At 44.8% G+C, this 18358-nt stretch overlaps 1 non-coding gene across 1 annotated transcript; it reads right to left on the reverse strand.

The window, feature by feature from the left end:
* Positions 1–11681: 11681 nt before the first annotated feature.
* LOC132351342 (U6 spliceosomal RNA) lies at positions 11682–11788 on the reverse strand. The gene has a single exon (XR_009498281.1). It is a non-coding gene; the product is annotated as a U6 spliceosomal RNA (small nuclear RNA).
* Positions 11789–18358: the final 6570 nt, after the last annotated feature.

Consider the following 18358-nt stretch of genomic DNA (forward strand, 5'->3'; position numbering starts at 1 on the left):
ACCTTAGGAATCACCATGGGGCTGGACTAGACTAAGAACAATTCTGCTTTTGTTTGAGAAACATCTTAGAGTCTGAAAAAGGAACACTTGATAAGAAGCAATGCTCCTGCCCCATTCCCAGGGGACAAGTCAATCTGTGCCAATTTAGAAGATTGAGAAGATGAGGTGTCTAGGTAACAATTTGTCCAGGTACATCAGCAAACATTCGTGCTTCTTCTCAGTGACCTACCACTTTCCCCTTAGAATGGCAGGAAAGAACCTTTTCAGTCACAGAGACTATGGGCTTTTGAGAAGACAACAGAACAGTGGCTTTGGAAAGGGGGAAGTTATGAGGCATTGTGACAGGCTTTTTCCTTTCTCCCCAAGCACAGAGCCCTTTCAGGTTTTTCTAAACCTCAATTTCAATGCTGTCAATGGTGGGAAACTAAAGTGGAACTTACTCCCCTCTTCCTTGTCTTACGGGATCCTAAAGAAGAAGGAAGCCAGATGACAGGTGTTTTATGAATGGGACCTATGCTTAAGTGGGTTAATAATATTGATCTATGTTTCAAAAGAAAACCGAGCCTCAAGCTTTCTTGGGCATTTTTATTGTAGTAGTTTGGGATCTCTGAAAAAAGTTCCTGGATGGGGCCCGAGGGTGGGTGGATCTTGACACAAGTGAAGCAGGGAAGCAGCTGAGGAGTGCTGTGTTAGAGCTCCCACTAAACATGGCAGCAGTGGAAGGGGAAAGAGGGACGCCCAATCCCCCCTCCTTCTTCCCCCATTTTTTACCAAATGCCACAGGGACAGCTGCCACTGAATCACCCACCAAACTCCCCTAAACTGACACTGGGGTGAAGCAGTAAGCAGAGGATGGAAGGGGTATGCCAACTGGGCATTTCAATTGGGCAGCCAATATGAAAGAGAAACAAAGTGATGGTCCATTCCCTAGTAAGAGATGTAGCTTAAGTCAGGTAGGAGCTAGTCAGAGACTACATCACTGGATTCTGGGACTGCAGATGGATGGCAATTCTCGGTTCCTTAAATCTCTAGCCATAAAGACCAACGAGGTTGAATATTATATTTGCCACTACTCCGCCTACTCAGCTTTACATGATACTGCCAAGAAATAAGTTGGAAGCATTCAAGAGATATTTAAGACTAAGCAGGCTTAGGCCCTCCACAGAAATGTTTAGAGTTTAAGAAACAAAGACCTGGTTGGCCAGCTGCCTGCTTCATGTCTTCAGAGAAGCCTAAACTTTCTGACTGGTGACCTTCAAACACTGGGGTGCACAAAAATCATCTGAACACTTTGCTTTCCTTTGTTTCAGGCATGTTCATAAATGCTCATTAAAGCATTTTTAAGAGGTCTGCTTAAAAATATTTATCAAATAATCCCAACATCCTCTCCATATTGACATCTACTGATTTTCTTCTCTCATTCAAGTTGATATTTTCCTGGTTCTTGGCATAATGAGTGATTTTTTAAAATTGTAGTCTGGACATTTTGGGTGTTACGTCTTCAGACTCGATCTGTGTTGGTTTTTTTTTTTTAATTTTTTGGCCACGTCACATGGCATGCAGGATCTTAGTTCCCTGACCAGGGATCGAACCCATGCCCCCTGCAGTAGAAGGCGAAGTCTTAACCACTGGACCACCAGGGAAGTCCCTAGATCTTATTTAAATGTTTTGCTTTAGCTCTCTTACACTGAAAAACGGGCCGATGGTGGTAGGAAGGCACTAACTCTCTTCCCCTTTACCACTGGGAGGATATGAAAATCCAGACTTCACCAGACGTAGCTGGAAATGCAGGTTCCCTGGGTGGCCTCCACTGAACAGTGGGGTAGGGGCATAGAGAAGGTTGCCTCATCACTGCAGGACGGGTAGGAATCCAGGGTCCCTACCTGGCTTCCTTGAGCACCGCTTCAGCATGGGGGGCGGGGGAAGCACCCACTACTCCAGTCCAGGGCGGAAGTCTAGGTCCTCCACCTGGCATTTGCGATGTTTTTGACAAGGTAAGGGTGCGACACAGTTTCTTGCCTGGTGTTTCCCTGGAGTAGGGCCTCCATTGTCAAAAAGTTTCTGTCTTGTTAGGCTGCCTTTCCCAGTCTTTGGACAAGAGAGAGCAAACTTTTCTTGGGACTTTGTTTGTACCCACTGAAATTCCTAGCTTGTGGGGTTTTCTAGCAAGAAGTCTGGGATATATAAGAGGGAAAAAGAAAACCCAGAGAACTCACTGTCATGTCATTCCTTGAATCCTGGGGTCCCTAAACAGTCCACCCGCTTCTCTCCACCTTTCAGAGAAGGAACTAGAAACCAGATTTTCTGATTTGGGGCTCAATTTTGGCCTATTTTAACTCTGGAATTCTTCTGTATTTACAGTTAGCTCCAGCACTCCCAATTTTGCTTTGGGTTAGTGGTTCTCGATCTGGCTACACATTGAAGTTATCTGGAGAGCTTTAAAAAATGCTAATTCCCAAGTTCCTTTCTCCCCCCGGAAATTTCCATCTCTGCTCTAGGTTATGGCATCAGGATTTTACTTAATCTCCCCAGGTGATCGTAATGTGCAGCCAAGGATGAGAACCCCTGTTTTTATGTCTAATTTCTACCTCAAACAAGTAACTGTAATCTCTCTCTTTTAAGGAAAAATCCAGTGGATTTTGCTAAGAGCAACAAGGAGGAAGAGCTGGAGGTAAAATATTGCCTTCTCAGCCCCCATGTTGCTAAGCCTTTGTCACTATTGTGTGATGATAAGCTGTCACTGCAGGTGGGGTCTCTAAAGCATTCAGAGGGATTGAAAGGTTCAGAATTATTAAAAGAAGATGTCGAGACAAAGGAGTCATAACGAGTTGGCCACCACATTTGTTACAAAGTGAGTTTGCACCTGGCAATCAAGGAGGTGGCAGCAGCCAGGGCTGGAGTGCCCTGGCATCTTCCAATTTTGTTACTATATGGATATTTCCTCTGAAATTCCCAAATTCACACTTTTAAGTTACAAAAACAAGAACACAGCGACCATCAGGAGCACAATACTGACCCCAAGTGGAATGAAACCTAAATGGCACTTAACGTCCCTGCACAGACGAGAGCCCCAGGTTCTGATGGAAAAGAAACGCCACATTCAAGACAAACCTGCTCTGCTTTAAAGATGCTTGGAAGAAACAAATGTGTTGAGTTCTTTATCTGTAACACGTTTTGATATAAAAGATAGTGATGATTCATGAGGGAACATTTGCTTTCCGATAAATGTCTTATAAGGGCACATAAGTTTCCAACTACCAGTGTATATAGTTAAGGTTACTAATCCGAAGTTTAGGTTATCATCTGAATTTTTTTCTGAAAAACAAAAATTCTGAGGACTCTCAATAATGTGCTCAAAATGGAAATAAAGTAAATTTTTTCATCAAAATATCTCAAAGAAAGTTTTGTAATTGGTTTCTCAAAATTTTGAAACTCATTTCTGGGTTCACTGTTTACGGTAGATGCCGAAGGGCAGAAAATGTAAGTACCCTAAAGGGGAAGGTGGGCTCAGGTACTGCCAAGGCAGATGAGGGCTGCAAGCCTGCCTCAGTTTCTCCACTCTCCATGGGTCGCTCAGATGCATGCACTGACTCCTGTGTGTTAAGAGGGGGATGGAAACGGTAGATTTGGAAAGTGATCGCCTAACCTTTTAAAATCAAGCTGAAAGCTATCTCTTTGCGTCAGATTTATCCCAGCCTACTGTTTTGGTGCCCATTTCTTGTGAAATACTCTATGGCCAATAAACTCTCCCCAAATTCTTTTGACCAAAAGCCCTGTCTGATTTCTTACCCCAGGGCTCCCTGAGTGCACGATGTGGAAAGGATTGGGGGTGATCTCAGCCATAACCAACTCTACAAATGAAGAGAATGCTTACCAGCATATGTGCAGAGACAGGAAGGGAACACTGCATAGAACAGGTGTGATCCAGGCCCTTAATGAGAAAAGGTCACTACTCTGAGTCTCCTTCTCACCCAGGAGCTAGATATTCTCATCAGTCTGGATTATAAAAGCAATATATTATGGGGGGGGAAGGGCAAGTCTTCCTACAAAACAGCATGAAACTAAAACAGAAACTGGACATGGAAAATATCGTTTCTTCTCACAGTCTGCCAAGGCCGTGCTCCAGACCAACTGAGTATGAGTCTCCGGAGACCTACAGCAGCATCTGCCGCGTCTTCTTGATAATAAGAATCACCAGCATCTTAACATGTTAGATGTAGAAATTCCTAGCGCTCCCCCTCTGCCCACAGGACCTATCCCAGACCCATGGAACCAGAATCTCCAGGGCCTGGGGGTCTGTATGTTTCACATTGCCCCAGATGGTCTAGAGTGGGAGATAGACATTTACTAGATAATTACATAAATATCAACCAAAAGAGAACAAGAAGACATGTGGGTACCTGACTTAGTCTGAGAAATCCAGGAAGGCTCCCCAGAAAAGTGTCTTTTGAATAGCCCCCTGCAGGTGAGCAAGAGCTAATTAGAAATGGTGGAGGTGCGGCAGGGAGGACATAGATATTTCAGATATACAGGGCATAAAACATGTGCCAAAGCTCAAGGCAGCTTATAATAAAAGCACAACGTGTACCTTAAACATTGGAAAACAAGATAATATGTTTTAAATGTCATGGGGCAGGAGACCGTGCAAAATGCAATAGAAATTTAGAGTCAGAATAGGGATTAGGAAAGTGTGAGGGTTTGAAGGACTCAAAGAATTTCCATCAGAGATTTCAGCTTTCTGAACAGAAGGAAAAGGACAAGCAGAGATAGAGACAGACAAACCCCAGGACGGTCCATGAGATGGGGGCCCAGAGGGTGTGAAGGAAGAGGGCAGAGAGGGTGAAGAAGAATATTGGGCTTTGAGTATCAGGTTAAGGGATTTTTTTCCTCTCCTGAGTGTTGCATCACCTTGCAACTCCATTTCTGGTCTAGCCCTTGAAATCGTTTTGCCTATGATCCACATTCCTACTTAAAATCTTCTCATCCCTTTCTTCAGTAGTTCCAGTACATTTTATAATCATCTGAAAAAATTTAGTTAAGACAGAACTCTCGCAGTTTCCCAGGAAGTAAGAAATTATAGATAGACTCTATAGGTACATGGGCACCTGTATGAAAGCAGTGGTATAAGTGGCATTGGCTGGTTATTTTCCATGGTTCCCTGTAATTAACTCAGCTTAAATTAACTATGATTTTATTTTCAAATTAGTGTTCTCAAAGGAAAATGTATTAGATTGAGGCTTTTCATTTGGAAAACCATAATATTCTCATTACCATTTCAATGTCCACTTGGTTATTAAAAGTGATCATTCATGCTCATGGGCAGCAGCGCTGAATCAAGGCCAATTTGAGAGAGGAGAGCATTCTTCAGGCTGCTAGGCTTCAGCTGCTAACCTCCCCTAACCTCGTCACAGTGAGGGTCTATCTGCTCAGAGCCCAGGCCAGTCACGCAGATGCTATCAAAGATATCTGTGGTGCTGCTTGCAATAGATCTTATACTTTACTTATTTACTTATTTTAATTTTATTTATTTATTTATGGCTGCATTGGGTCTTCGTTGCTGCTCGCGGGCTTTATCTGGTTGCGGCCAGCGGGGGCTGCTCTTCATTGCGGTGCGCGGGCTTCTCATTGTGGTGGCTTCTCTTGTTGTGGAGCATGGGCTCTAGGCGCGCGGGCTCAGTAGTTGTGGCACGCAGGCTCAGTAGTTGTGGCTCGCGGGCTCTAGAGCACAGGCTCAGTAGTTGTGGCACACGGGCTTAGTTGCTCCGCGGCATGTGGGATCTTCCCGGACCAGGGCTCGAAACTGTATCCCCTGCATGGGCAGGCGGATTCTTAACCACTGCGCCACCAGGGAAGTCCCCAGATCTTATAATTTAAATGGGTCTCCGGTTGTGGTTTAATTTTCATGGAATGAATGATGATTGGCTTGAAATCCTACCGATTTGTCTGGCTCTTCTATTTCAAGAACAGATTCATTCAGGAAAAAGGGGTTTGGTTTGGGCACCTATAGAGAGTCTTAATGGACCTAGAAAGTATTCAACGATCAAAGTGGATCTTGGGGCCGACCGCTCGCCGTCCCTCTCCAGGGCCACCTGCTCTCTTTCATGCTGTCGCCGTCTCTCTGTGGGCTTTGCCTCCACCCTCTCCAGCTCACTGAGGTCAGCTTCTTCAAATCCCAGACTTGCCCGGAGCCCACTCTGGTGACAATCCTCTTATATTTTTTGGCTGTGCAGTATGTGGGATCTTAGTTCCCCGACCAGGGATCGAACCTGCGCCCCCTGCAGTGGAAGCTCGGAGTCTTAACCACTGAACCGCCAGGGAAGTCCCCTTCACAATCCTCTTGCTGTTCCAACTCCCACTTAAAGGTCCCACTGCCCTGTCTTCTAGGCACAAATTCTTGAGAAAGAGAATATGATTGGCTCAGCTCATCCTATTGAACCAAAGAAGCCACCGCCAGGCTGGGGTGCCATTCAAAGGACTGAATTTAGTAATCAGCTCCGAACTTGCACTGCACAATTGAAGAGAAGCAGGGTCCTCTAAGCTCGTTGGCCTGCCAGGGCTTAACTCTTTAATTGCTGGTTTGTGGGAAGTTGAGAGGAGAGAGGGTAAATAAAGACAGTCAGGTCAGTTGAAGGGAGCTAGGCAGGCTCAGGAAAGCCATGATTTCCAATGGATGCAGAAATATTTCAATATTTTAGTAACCAGTATGGCTGTACTGATAGATACTGCTGAAAACTCTGAATCCCTGTGGGTGGGGAAGGGCAGAGACATGAGATACACAATATGCAGGTGGTCTGGGTTTAACAGGCATTTAAAGCTAAGCCTGTCCAGTTCTTATGTATGTATTTCAAAGTGTTAGGGACCTTGAGGGCAGCAAGTATCTAAGTGTTTAGTTCTTATTCAGCTCCCCAAAGAACAATTCATGCTTTCCTACACAGAGGGGAACTAGTCCATCGTTCAGTGCCGTCAGCTGACTGGTGAGTGAGGGCTGCCCTGGGTATCAGTCCTGGCTTTGCACATATCTGACTCTGGGGCTTTGGACGCAAGGTCTTAGTTTCCTCAACTTTAAAGTGATGAGTTTGGGGCTTCCCTGGTGGCGCAGTGGTTGAGAATCTGCCTGCCAATGCAGGGGACACGGGTTCGAGCCCTGGCCTGGGAAGATCCCACATGCCGCGGAGCAACTGGGCCCGTGAGCCACAACTACTGAGCCTGCGCGTCTGGAGCTTGTGCTCCGCAACAAGAGAGGCCGCGATAGTGAGAGGCCCGTGCACCGCGATGAAGAGTGGCCCCCGCTTGCCGCAACTAGAGAAAGCCCTCGCACAGAAACGAAGACCCAACACAGCTATAAATAAATAAATAAATAAATAAATAAATAAATAAATTTATTAAAAAAAAAAAAAGTGATGAGTTTTATTGGGTAAACTCTGCAGTCACGTTGCCACTTCTGAATACTCTCAGGATTAACATTTGTGAGGAAAGGTACAAGCAGGACCAACTTCAGGAGAGGGAGGAAAGATAGGAAACTAACCTTATTGGAAGAAATTCAGCACAGTGATAAAGAACACAGGCTCTGGGATCAAATCCTGACTCAGCCAACTGTAGTCTGTGTCACCTTGGACAGATAACTCACTCCCTTGGCCTCCATTTTCTCATCTGAAAAATGGAAATAATAATGAGACGTCACAGAATTATAATAAAGAATAAATGAGAAAATCCATGTAAAGTGTTTAAATCGGTGCCTAGCACACAACAAGCAATCAATAAATTTTAGCCAATATTATTATTAGAAGCCAGACTAGAAATTTTCCATTGATTATATCATTTAATTATTTCAACACCATACAAGACATGTGCTATTAATCCCATATTATCGATGAAAATATCTGAGGCTAAGAGAGAGACTTTAATTCACCTAAGTCAAGGGTTGCTGAACTTTTTCTTAAAGGGCCAGTTAGTAAACATTTTAGGCTTGGCACGCTTTATAGTCTCTGTCACAACTACTCAACTCAGCCATAATAGCTGAAAATAGCCATAGATGATGGTAAATAAATGGGCAGGGCTGTGTTTCAATAAAACTTTATTTACCAAAACAGGCTGGTTGGCCCTTGGCAATCAGCAGTCATTTGCCAACCCCTGGCCTAAGATTACGTGGCAAAACACTGGCAGTCAGGATTTGAACCCCAGAAAACCCATTCTCTATACACTACACCAGAGATTTTCTAATTCTTTCGGTCATGGAAACATTTTCTGCTAATAAAATTTTATGCAGATAAAGAGATAAATTACAGCTAGAAGCCTACTCACACAGTCTCCTCTTAACCACCCCAGCTACTGCCCTTAAAGAAGTCAGTGGTTCTTGTAAATCAACTATACTCCAATAAAAACTAAAAAAAAAAAAAAGAACTCAGTGGTTCTCAAACCATGGGGGTTAAAAATACAGGTCTGGAGGGCCCTAATTCCACAACTTCAGATGGCTTGGGGTGGGCCCAGGTGATATACATTGTTTATAAACTACCCGGATGATTCTGACTTAGGGGGTCCTCAGACCACTCTTTGAGAAACATGGATCTAGGATATTCTGATAAATGTAAAAGAATTTCATTCTTAAGGTTGGTTTTATTGAAAATAGGAGTACAAAACACAGAACCTGAGTTTCACTGACTTTATAATTTTGTCTTGCCTTTGGGTCAGGGATTAATCTATTTTTGTATAATCAGCGCCTTTGTCTAAAAGCTTGTCAATTGCCTTGAAAAGCAATGAGTCTCTCCTATTTATGTCATAGATGTCCTTGGGACCTGATCTTATTAATGTGAAGTACCTACAGAACTTTCCTTAATCCTGCTGTGACTCTAACAGAAAGCCAGAACAGCACAGTAAGAATTCCATCAAGACACTGAGACAGAAGACTGATGACAGGAAATTATTCCATAAGCTGGCCCTTGAAAGGAACTGCCTAGTGCTCTGACACACCTGCAGAGAGTCAAAGCCATATCAAATGAGTCAAGGCCATATCAAATGAGTGTCTGCTCTAAGAGGTCTGTGACAGCTCCGTGCAAGAAGGGCTTCAACGGGGCACCAGACAAGCAGATGTCTGAGCAGCTTGGCCTGGTACCTAGTTCCATTTCTAAAAGAACACTATTCGCTGAGCAAAGCACAGGCATTAAATTTTTGATATCACTGTAAGTGCCGCAACGTCCTCATAAAACTTGAAAATTTGTGCTTGCTGGGCCCACAGGGAACAGTCTGCACTTTTCTGGGCCGTAAACTTGCCTAGGTGGAGGGCCAGTAAGAAGGGCCGGTCCTTCTGTTGCGTGGCCTTCCTCATCCTTGGCCTCTTGGAGGCCACCTTCAGGAAACATTCTGCGTCAGCACTGGCTGCCCACACCGGGCTTGTCCCCTAGCAGCTGGAGCTGCTAAAGACAGAGCCATTAAATAACCCTTCCCCCAGATAACTAACAGCTAGAAAGAGCCTGGGGACCCTGCCTGGGAGGGTCTCCACCAATTTCCTTCTATTGATACTTTGCAGCACCTTCCTCCCTGCCCTGCTCAGACTTAAAGGCACACAGCTCCCCAAACAAATTCGCGGAGGCCTACCTGAAAAGGCTATTCGCTAAGCGCTTTATCTACACGACGCTTAAATCTCAGCACAGCCGTTGCAGGTGGTGGCGTGTAGGTTGTTACTACCCAAAATGTGACCGGAGGCGGCATGGGCCTCCCCTGGGAGCTGGTTAGATGTGCGCGCTTCAGCCCCACCGAGACCTACAAAGCCAGGTTGTGCCTTCTTAGCAAGCTCTCAGGGCGATTTCTGGGCACTTTCCAGTTGGAGAACACTGACGTAGCTCACACTGATAGCTCAATCATGTCCCGTCCTCAGCATTGATTTTCTTACCTGAAAAAACGAGGGACTTACAAATAATCACCTCCGCTTCATGAGCACATCGCCGTGCACGGGTTGCCTCTCACCCTCAGGACAGCTCGGAAAGGCTGGTTCTCAGATCCCCAATTTACAAATCAAGAAACCAAGGCCAAAGCAGTGAAACAGCTTCCCCGTTGGCTTAGTTAGTAAGAAGTCAAGCCAGGATGCAGACCTTCCCTGCGTCGTAGAAGGTAATCTCTACTCCTCCCACCGTGTTGCTGTCTCAGACGATCTCAGGGCTCCTTCAACTCTTAGTCCGCAACCGGCTTCCTCCGTGGCTTCCTCTACGCACGTGTTAACCAGCAGCGTCCTGTGACCTTCCTCCAGTCAACTCCAAAGAACCCCCTGCTCTCAGCTCCTCACCTGCCTGCGTACGTCCGTTTTCCGACCCCTGTGAGGCCCCAGGCTCTTCAGACCCCTGATCGGCAGCCTCTGAGCAGCCGACCGGCCTCCTCCTCCCCCCAGAACTTCACCACACCCACCTCCCCGCTCGCAAGTGATCGCACCTGCTCCTCCACAGGTCAAGACGCTGCCTCACTTGAAAACTCCCTGGGAAGGGGCCTGCCCTTTCCCAGCCCTTTTTAGATCCCAGGACGCTCCTAAAGTAGTTTCTTATTGAACGAGACAGTCAATTTAGCACTACATCTGACCCATTCCTAGTGAGGGGAAAATACTGACCCGTTTGAAGCCTTGTTACACGTGTTAACTTAAAGAAAAACACACAGCATAAGAGTTGTGCGTTTAAGTTTTGTTCAGGGTCTTCCTGAGCACTTATAGGCCAAGAAACAGCCCCTCAGTTACTGCTGAGGAACTGCTCTGAAGAGGTAGGGGAGGGGCCAATACATATACGATTTTTGGGGCTAGGAAATACATGCAGTCAAGATTACATCGTGGTGAAAGATTACTGCTAATCACAAAGATATCTCAAGTTAATGATTTTAGTGCTCTTATATATGGGAAGATGCAAGAATCTGAGTTCACTGAAATTCTTCCTGAGATAGGCATCTAACTATCTAGGGGCCCCTATTTCCAAAGCACAAAGTGCCTCATCCTGCTTTTCGTCCTGAATTCCTCTCAGGGTGCACTGTTGGTGGGCAACTGCAATGGGGTGTGACTTAACGCTGTATTTCTGGGTGATGCTCTTCTCTGTTCATGCATGGTACCTAGCTCAGTCTTTCATTTCACAGGGGGTATTGCAAGGTCCAGAAAGGGGAAGTCCATTTCCTTTCCTGTCATGTAACAGCTGCCCTACATCTTTTTTTTTTTTTTAAACATCTTTATTGGAGTATAATTGCTTTACAATGGAGTGTTAGTTTCTGCTGTATAACAAAGTGAATCAGCTATACATATACATATATCCCCATATCCTCTCCCTCTTGCATCTCCCTCCCACCCTATCCCACCCCTCTAGGTGGTCACAAAGCTCTGAGCTGATCTCCCTGTGCTATGCGGCTGCTTCCCACTAGCTATCGGTTTTACATTTGGTAGTGTATATATGTCCATGCCACTCTCTCACTTTGTCCCGCCTTACCCTTCCCCCTTCCCATGTCCTCAAGTCCATTCTCTAATAGGTCTGCGTCTTTATTCCTGTCCTGCCCCTAGGTTCTTCATGACCATTTTTTTTTTTTAGATTCCATATATATGTGTTAGCATACGGTATTTGTTTTTCTCTTTCTGACTTACTTTACTCTGTATGACAGTCTCTAGGTCCATCCACCTCACTACAAATAACTCAATTTCGTTTCTTTTTATGGCTGAGCAATATTCCAAAAATACGGAACGCTTCACGAATTTGCGTGTCACCCTTGCACAGGGGTCATGCTAATCTTCTCTGTATCGTTCCAATTTTAGTATATGTGCTGCCGAAGCGAGCACTGCCCACGTCTCTTGAAATGGAATTTTAGCCCATCCTGTTATACCTTGCAACATTATCATCACTTATTATTACACTCAACAATAACAACAACAACAACAAAACAGAAACATGTCCTATTTCTCTAGGAAGCTTAGTACAATTATAAAGGCTTAAAGAGGAAATGAAGTGGAAGAGGGAGAAACAGAAAGATGAAAAGAAGGAGAAAATACAGAAAGAATCTTGAATCAGTTTTCGCCAATTCAAAAGGAGTGGAGGGTTTCCCTGGTGGCGCAGTGGTTGAGAATCCGCCTGCCAATGCAGGGGACGTGGGTTCGAGCCCTGGTCCGGGAAGATCCCACATGCCGCGGAGCAACTGAGCCCGTGCGCCACAACTACTAAGCCCGCTCTCTAGAGCCCGCGAGCCACAACTACTGAGCCCACGTGCCACAACTACTGAAGCCCACGCGCCTACAGCCTGTGCTCCGCAACAAGAGAAGCCACCGCAATGAGAGGCCTGTGCACCGCAAGGAAGAGTAGCCCCCGCTCGCTGCAACAAGAAACAAGAAAGCCCGCGTGCAGCAACAAAGACCCAAAGCAGCCAAAAATAACTAAATAAATAAATTTAAAAAAAAAAAGGAGTGGAGTTGATTAAAATTCCTCAATATTAATAGCAAAAAGAGCTACCATTTGCTGTGAATATACTGTGAATTTGGCACTCTTATGCATTCTTCAGCTATTGAAACCAAGCCCTTTAAAACTGAGTTCCCTCACTGAATTTACGATTAACCTCTCTATCCAAAACTTTATTCCTTCTTGCCCCCAAACCTGTGCTAAATGAACACTAATCAGAGTCAGATGACCGAAATTGCTGTTGTCGATAACATCGTTAATGTACTAAAATTGCTATTACAGATATTATCATTAACAAACAAACTCAGATGAGTTCCTTCATGGCAAGATGAGTTCAACAGACCCCCGAGCTGTGGACCACCTGGCCAGAGAATCCTAAAGCAGAGACGTCCTGACTCCCAAAACTATAATTAAGAAATGTCACAGAAATGTCACACGACGATGATTAACCTCAGGTTCTTTGTTCTTCCTCTTTTAAAAACCCCAAACTCTAAGACCAAGTTGGAGTGGACCTGAGACTTATCTGTCGCACCCTTGCTTGGTGCCTGCAAATAAACCCTTACTTTGCTGCAAACACCTGCTGTCAGAATTGGGTTTTCTGCGCCACGGGCACGGGAGCCCTTGCTTGTTACACTCTGAGTTTATTTCATCCTGACAGCTCTAACGGGGTACTCTTCACTGCCCCAAAAGGAGGAAAGTGAGACCTGGTGGTTGAACAGCTTACCAGAGTCAGTGAGAGGACCGAGATTCAAACCCTGGCTGGAAGCCTGCACTCTTCACCCTGACGCAACAGGAACCAGGGACTTTCTCTCCCTGCATCACAAACTTCCGCAGGTACCTGGGAATGTCAGCTATAACATGACGACGCTGGCCCCAAACCCAGCAGGAGAGACTGAATTTGGGATAGCCTGACTACAAAGGCAATGTTCCCTCATCTCTTGGATTCTCCTGCTAATGTGGATGCTTTGTAAACAAACGTTGAACACTGCTCAGCTCCTGCCCTTTCCCCTAGTAAAACAAAAGGTTCTCTAGCTCCATATTAGCTGTTTCTCATTATGTAAACTGTCTGTGCCATCTTCATTCAATTTATTGCTACATTAGTCCCCAACCTGACTAGGGAAATACATTAACTTTTAATAACATGCCTTTGATGACTTGTACAAATCACTCCCTGCCAGCTCCCTTCTTAAATTTATCCTTGTGAATCAGGGAGCAATGGGGGAAAGCCGCAAATTAAACCTGGTGTCCTGCTGCAGCTGAGGGAAAGAAAGGAATCTGGAATTCTTGGGAGAACATCTAGTGTTTAATCATCTGCTGGAAGCACATGGTTGTAAATAGTAAAAACCTTCTTGTGGCAGGTTCCAGGTCCTGCCCGTACTTTTTCTCAAAATCCTGGTGCAAACTAGCATCAGGGAGAAGGGAGGAACTAACCTAGAACTTCTCTGGGAGTCACTCTTCCTCATCACAGCCCTGCTCTCCCAAGTAGGGAGCAATTTGGGTTTTATTCATTGCTGTAATAGACCTGAAATTAATTCAGAATTTAATCACAAGAAGAGCCTTGAGAATCAATCCAATTTTTAGTCAACATCATTATCATCACCATCAACAAATGTTTATTGAGGACACAGCCTGCTGGGAATACAAAGAAGCCTGAGGCCCTCTTCCTGCTCTGAAGGGGCTTCAATAGAGAGGAAAATAACAATGTATATTAGCATTCACTCCAGATAGAAGGTGTTACAGGAGATAGGCTGGGACAGTGAAGGAAAACCAGAAAGAGGAGGCAGCGAAGGCAAAGGCATGAAGGCAGAATTCAGAGAGGATGCCCCCTAAGGTAAGATCCTGGAGTGGGAGTGGGATTTATACTGAGTATATTCAGGACGCTCTCTAGCGAGCTATGAGACAGGGAGAGTTTGGGTAAACGGTCCCTGGTTAAGTGAGGCGGATACAGATATCTGCCATACAGGGATGGCCTGTGGGAATATAAAGTAAAGGACCACTATAGATGCCAACAAAAAGAAATAGGAAACCCACAATTCCCCCCACCATGTGCCTCTAAAATTATCTGCAATTTCCCACTGATCTTTCTACCTGTGACAATAAAGTAACAGAGAAACTAGGTTGAAACTGTTTTTCTCTCACTGAGCCTATACTCTCAAATTTTCTTTGATCTGGCTTTCCTTCTTTAGTATATTTTTTGAAGTTTTTACATTTTACCCTATTTGAAAAGAGGCTTTGTTTTAAACAATCCCATTTTAATCATACATCTTCCTCAAAGAGACTTTGTGAAGGTTGTTTATTAAGCTGACAGTATCAGTTGAGTTTTTTAGGGCACCTCTAAAGAAAGATGCTGGCTGATGCAAAAGCATCCAGAAGCAGCTGGGGTTGGTTTGCTGCCTGGGGCTTTATTCTCTTAATTAGCATTAGAATAACTGTGGCCTCTGATTAACTCCTCCAAACAATGGCAAAGCCAAAACCTTTTAGGTTGGACATCCCCAAGTTATGAATGGGTTGTGTTCTGGAAACTTGTGAAGTTGTCCTGTGAAAGTCAGGCCAAGCTTTCCCATAGAGGAAAACAAAAGTGGTCCACAGGACAAGCAGTGTGACAGCCAGCGGTGCCTGTGCCCTGTTCTCTGATGGGCACTGTACTAAACTCTTCAGGTGGATTATTCCATTTATTCCTCACAGCACATTTTGTAAAGTTGGTGCGATTATTACTCCTGTTTTCCTAAGGGAAAAGCTGGGGTACGGAGTATGTAAATAACTTGCCTAAGATTATACAGCTAAGTGGCAGTGCCCATGGTTCCCTGCTCTTAATCAGTGTTTGATCCTGCCTTCTCTGGAAGTACACAGATTCCAAGGACTAGGATGAAGCAAGTGAGGGACTCCCTTGGGGTGCAAAACTGAAAGGGGCTGCAAAAAACTCAGTTGACCAGCCCAAGAAGCCAATCTAATCTGTGTGAAGCTCACCTAGCACACTCTTCATACTATAGTCCTTGGCCAGCCTGGGCCATCCAGTACTATAACCATCTTGCCAAACTCATCTATGGTTCTCAAACATTAATTTGCATCAGAATCCCCTGGAGTGCCTTGTTAAATTCAGATCCCTAGGCCTCACTCTCAGAAATGAGGATTCACTAGGCTTGGGATGGTCTTTTATTACCCTCTCCTCTGTAGCTGGCTTTGACCCCTCTGCCTGGCTACTCACCTGAGGTGGAGAGCCAAAACTTGGACTGGGAATGGGAAGAGGGAAGGTGGGCCTGAGAGCACAGCTACTCAGCAGTAGAATAGAGAGGGAGAGCCGAGACAAGAAACCAAGGACAGGCTGCTTTTGGGGAGGGGGTGGCATAAGCAGGTCGGCTCTTCCCATAGTGAAGGGCACTGCCCTTTGAACAGAGAAATATGCTGGAAAACCATTAAGAATCAGCCAAGCTGGAATGGCATTCTGGAGAATCATTTTTAACAGATGCTTCTTGTCATTACAACAAAACACATGCTATGCACTGATGAAATACGCAATGTTCAGATCAAATTTTAAAACATGTTTATTTATATACTTTGAAAATATTTCTTTGATCAATCAAAGGAATGATGTATGTATCAATGGTTAACTCTTTCCCATTCTTCAGAGTTAACACCACTGAGGAAATATCAAGAAAGAGGAAGGAGAGAATATGGACCTAATATTTAGTAGTCAATAATATTACATCACTACATGCCCTGTGCAAAGAGGGTATACTCTATGTATAGCCTCTATACTATATCACTACATAGTTACTCCGCCAGGATGAAAACTCCCCTTAGGAAGCTTCCTGTCTATCTGGCTCACCGTTGTCTTGCCTAGCGCTGCACCTGGCATGCAGTGAATATTCCTGTATTGCAATGAATGTTCCTGTAATATACAAAACGCTACAGGGTGTAACTGAATATTAAATTCCATCATGTAGTTTCCAGTGGTGTAGAAAGACCAAGAAACAGAAAGATAAATATAGCTGAGATAATGAGGGAAGTTCTGAAAAGGAAGTGAGACTTAGCCTGAGTTTTTAAGGATTTTAAGCCCATGAACCGCTTCTCTCCCCTCCCATCCCCTTCTAGTTCCTTCTTTTCTCTTCTCTCCTCTCTCTACAACCACTCCTTGGTAACCTCATCCAGTCCTATGACGGATACTGAACAGCACCCTGTGGGGTTCCTGGGCACAAAAGCCCTTCTGTGTCCCCCACTTCTTGGAAATAGGCTTCACTTAGCCTCTATGACCTTCCCTGAGTTCCAAAGGGCGGGTTCAAACAGCTGCTAATCAGGAAAAGGAGGGAATGCGGAGACGATGGAGGAGCAGTCAGGAAACAATAGCGCAGCCTTGGGGCAGGGTCCTGCTTCCCCCTTAAGGGATACACGTAATAATATCTTTGAGCTGGTTTGCAGATACTTCTCCCAGGTGGGAGAAGTTAACGGTCTGCTGCCCACAAGCACGTAGACCCCAGACAGGTTGGAACCAGAAGTTTGATGATGCTGACTCCCAATTACCTCACCACCAACCAATGAGAAGAATGTCCACAAGCTGACCACGCCCTCCTCTTTGAACCATTACTATAAAACTCCTCACTACCCCCTCCAGGTCAGGACACACAGTTTTGAGGGCATTAGGCTGCTGTGGCCCCCTTTGCCTGGCAAAGCAATAAAGCTATTCTTTTCTACTTCACCCAAAACTCTGTCTTCAAGATTTAATTTGGTGTCGGGGTACAGAGGCTGGATTCATTTCCACGACTTCAAATACCATCTATATAGCACAGCAATTCCACATTCGTATTTCCAGGCCTTAATTCTCTCCAGAAATCCAGACTCATATATCCAGCTCCAAATATGTCATTTCCATGTGGGGTTCATTCAAAATTGAACTTTCAATGCACCCCACCACTGCCACCCTGACCCTAATCAATCTTCCCCATTTTGGTAAATACATTCTCCAATTTGCTCAGGCCAAAAACCCTGCAATCAACCGTGACTCCTCTCCTTCTCTCCGTCCCCACTTCCAAAAGCAGGTCTTATTGGTTTTCTATTCATAACATATCCATAATCTGACCACTCCTCACTAACACTGTAATCTCCTGCCAGAATTTCTTCTATAATTTCCTGACCAGCCACCTGTTCCCACTCCTGGTTCCTTCCAGCCCCTTCTCCACACAGCAACCAGGGGAACTCATTAAATATCCAAGGGACCTTGGAACTCTTCTGATCAGAACCCCCCACTGGTGTCTCATCTCACTCAGAATAGTGGGCTACCCCAAGTCCTTACCACGATGCCACCTGATCTCACTGACCTGTCTCCTATTCCTTACACTGGATGAGATCAAACCACGCTGGGCTGTAATTCCTTTGACCCTTCAAGCGCACTCCAGGCTCATGATCTTTGAACTTGCTGTTCCTTCTGCCAGAGAGATTCCTCCAGACATCTCCATAGCTCATTCATGGACCTCTTTCAGGTCTTTTCTTAAATCTCCCCAACAACACTATTTAAAATAACACCTCACTCACTGCCATGACTCTTAGCCATTCACCCAGCTTTCTCACTGTCTAAGATTTTATTAGTTTTTTCATAGAATATAAATTCATGAGAGTAGGGACTTTGTTATGTTCACTGCTACATTCCCAGCCCAAAGAACAGTGACTGGCACACTGTAGGTCCTCAAAAGATATTTGTATAAATAAATCCATGCACCCCTATGTTCATAGCAGCACTATTCACAATAGCCAAGACATGGAAACAACCTAAATGTCCACTGACAAATAAATGGATAAAGAACAGGTGGTGTATATGTATACAATGGAATACTACTCAGCCATAAAAAAGAATGAAATCACACCACTCGCAGCAACATGGATGGACCTAGAGATTATCATACTAAGTGAAGTCAGTCAGAAAGAGAAAGACAAATACCATATGATATCACTTATGTGGAATCTAAAAT

The sequence above is a fragment of the Balaenoptera ricei genome, chromosome 16 (genome assembly GCF_028023285.1).
Source record: "Balaenoptera ricei isolate mBalRic1 chromosome 16, mBalRic1.hap2, whole genome shotgun sequence".
NCBI classification, from domain to species: Eukaryota; Metazoa; Chordata; class Mammalia; order Artiodactyla; family Balaenopteridae; genus Balaenoptera; species Balaenoptera ricei.